This window comes from Arachis duranensis, chromosome 9 (genome assembly GCF_000817695.3).
Source record: "Arachis duranensis cultivar V14167 chromosome 9, aradu.V14167.gnm2.J7QH, whole genome shotgun sequence".
Taxonomy (NCBI): domain Eukaryota; kingdom Viridiplantae; phylum Streptophyta; class Magnoliopsida; order Fabales; family Fabaceae; genus Arachis; species Arachis duranensis.
This window is the reverse complement of record NC_029780.3, coordinates 78,553,431-78,556,870: the sequence shown is the minus strand read 5'-3', so window position 1 is coordinate 78,556,870 and position 3,440 is coordinate 78,553,431. Positions and strand designations below refer to the sequence as shown.

Genomic DNA, 3,440 nt, shown 5'->3' with positions numbered 1-3,440 from the left:
GTGCATTCGGCCATATTGATTACATCAATGGCCTTGCACTCTCCTTTTGGATTCTCTTCTGTATTGCTTGGGAGAATACTGGGAGGAGTTTCAATGACTTTCTTACTCAGTTGGCCCACTTGTGCCTCCAAATTTCTGATGGAGGACCTTGTTTCACTCATGAAACTTAAAGTGGCCTTAGACAGATCAGAGACTAAATTTGCTAAATTAGAGGGGCTCTGCTCAAAATTCTCTGTCTGTTGCTGAGAAGATGATGGAAAAGGCTTGTTATTGCTTAGCCTAATTCTTCCACCATTATTAAAGCCTTGTTGAGGCTTTTGTTGATCCTTCCATGAGAAATTTGGATGATTTCTCCATGATGAATTATAGGTGTTTCCATAAGGTTCACCCATGTAATTTACCTCTGCTATTGCAGGGTTCTCAGGATCATAAGCTTCTTCAGAAGCTGGCTCTTTAGTACTGTCGGATGTATTTTGCCATCCATACAGACTTTCAGAAATCATGTTGACTTGCTGAGTCAACACTTTGTTCTGAGCCAATATGGCTTTCAGGGCATCAATTTCAAGAACTCCCTTCCTCTGAAGTGTCCCGTTATTCACGAAATTCCAGAAGTGTACATGAATTTGTTATTTGCAACCATGTCAATAAGTTCTTGAGCTTCTGCAGGCATTTTCTTTAAGTGGATGGATCTACCTGCAGAATGGTCCAATGACATTTTGAAAAACTCAGATAGACCATAATAGAATATATCTAATATGGTCCATTCTGAAAACATATCAGAAGGACACTTTTTGGTCATCTGCTTGTATCTTTCCCAAGCTTCATAGAGGGATTCACCATCTTTTTGCTTGAAGGTCTGAACATCCACTCTAAACTTGCTCAACTTTTGAGGAGGAAAGACTTTATCCAAGAAGGCCGTGACCAGCTTATCCCAGGAGTCCAAGCTATCTTTAGGTTGTGAGTCCAACCATGTTCTAGCTCTGTCTCTTACAGCAAAAGGGAAAAGCATGAGCTTGTAGACTTCAAGATCTACTCCATTTGTCTTAACAGTCTCACAAATCTGCAAGAACTCAGTTAAAAACTGACAAGGATCTTCAGATGGAAGTCCATGAAACTTGCAGTTCTGTTGCATCTAAGCAACTAATTGAGGTTTCAGCTCAAAATTGTTTGCTCCAATGGCAGGAATTGAGATGCCTCTTCCATCAAACTTGGACATTGGTTTAGTAAAATCACCAAGCATCCTCCTTGCATTATTGTTGTTGGGTTCGGCTGCCATCTCCTTCTCTTGTTCGAAAAATTTAGAAAGGTTGCCTCTGGATTATTGTAATTTAGCTTCTCTTAGTTTCCTTTTCAGAGTCCTTTCAGGTTCTGGATCAGCTTCAACAAAGATGCATTTTTCCTTATTCCTGCTCATATGAAAGAGAAGAGAAAAAGAAAAAGGAAGAGGAATCCTCTATATCTGGACAAAGAGGATCCTTATTATTAGTAGAAGAAGAAAGGAATAAGAGTGGAGAATCCAATCACAAGGGTGAGGATAGAGGCAGTGATTGGAGATGAAGAGAGGTGAAGAGAAGTGTTAGTAAATAAATAAATAAATAGAAGAAGAAAAGAGAGGGAGAATTCGAAAATAATTTTGAAAAAGTAGTTAATGATTTTCGAAAGTTAAAGATAAGATATAATTAAAATTAAAATTTAAAACAATTAAAAAGAATTTTTGAGAAAGAGATGAGATATTTTCGAAAATTAAAGAGGGAAAAGTAGTTAGGTGATTTTGAAAAAGATAAGAAACAAACAAAAAGTCAAATAGTTAGTTGAAAAAGATATTAAAATCAAATTTGAAAAGATAAAAAGGTAAGAAGTTAGATAAGATATTTTGAAATCAAATTTTTGAAAAAGATAAAATTTTGAAAAGATATGATAAAAAGATAAGATAAGAAGATAGGATAAAAAGATAGGATTGAAAAAGATTTAATTTTTAAAATTAAAATTAATTACTTAACTAACAAGAAACTAAAAGATATGGTTCTAGAATTTAAAGATTGAACCTTTCTTAACAAGAAAGTAACAAACTTCAAATTTTTGAATCAATCATATTAATTGTTAGCATAATTTCGAAAATTAAGATAAATTTAAGAAAAAGATTTTTTTGAAAAACATTTTAAAGAATTTTCGAAAATTAATAAGAAAAATGAAAAAGATTTAATTTTTGACTTTCAAAAATTAATAAGAAAAATGAAAAGGATTTAATTTTTGAAAAAGTTTTAAAAAGATAAGATTTTTTTTTTAAATTGAAAATTTGACTTGACTTGTAAGAAACAACTAATTTTAAAATTTTTTGACCAAGTTAACTCAAATTTTCGAAAAATTGGAGAGAAATAAGAAAAAGATATTTTTTTTATTTTTAAATTTTTAATGATGAGAGAGAAAAACACAATTATGACACAAAACATGAAAATTTTGGATCAAAACCAATTATGCATGCAAGAACACTATGAATGTTAAGATGAACACCAAGAACACTTTGAAGATCATGATGAACATCAAGAACATATTTTTGAAAATTTTTTGAAGCAAAGAAAACATGCAAGACACCAAACTTTGAATTCTTTAATGCATGGACACTATGAATGCAAAAATGCATATGAAAAACAACATACAACACAAAACAAGAAAACATTAAGATCAAATAAGAAGACTTGTTAAGAACAACTTGAAGATCATGAAGAACACCATGAATGCATGAATTTTCGAAAAATGCAAGAAAAATTTTTAAAGCATGCGATTGACACCAAACTTAAAAATTGACTCAAGACTCAAACAAGAAACACAAAATATTTTTGGTTTTTATGATTTTATGATTTTTTGTATTTTTATTATATTTTTTCGAAAAACATATGGAAAAAGAAAATAAGAAATTCAAAATTTTTAAGAAGAATTCCAGGAATCTTTTTCTGTTAGCCTAAAGCTCCAATTCAGGGGTTGGACATGGCTTAATAGCCAGCCAGCTTTACGATGGCATTACATGCATTGTGGTGATTACTTGAAGACCAATCCCAAAGGAGTTTGGATATGGCTTTACAGCCAGCTAGGATTCAACATGTTACCATGAAACTCTAGAATTCATTAGACTTGGTGCTCTCAAACATAAATCACACTTTGTCACAACTCCGTTGATGAGCGGATAATTTGTATGCTTTTTGGCATTGTTTTTAGTATGTTTTTAGTATGATCTTGTTAGTTTTTAGTATATTTTTATTAGTTTTTAGTTAAAATTCACTTTTCTGGGCTTTACTATGAGTTTGTGTGTTTTTCTGTGATTTCAGGTATTTTCTGGCTGAAATTGAAAGACCTGAGCAAAAATCTGATTCAGAGACCAAAAAGGACTGCAGATGCTGTTGGATTCTGACCTCCCTGCACTCGAAGTGGATTTTCTGGAGCTA

General features: G+C 32.3%; 1 non-coding gene across 1 annotated transcript; it reads left to right on the top strand.

The window, feature by feature from the left end:
- Nucleotides 1–770: 770 nt before the first annotated feature.
- LOC127742244 (small nucleolar RNA R71) lies at nucleotides 771–877 on the top strand. The gene has a single exon (XR_008003432.1). It is a non-coding gene; the product is annotated as a small nucleolar RNA R71 (small nucleolar RNA).
- The last annotated feature ends 2,563 nt before the right edge of the window (nucleotides 878–3,440 follow it).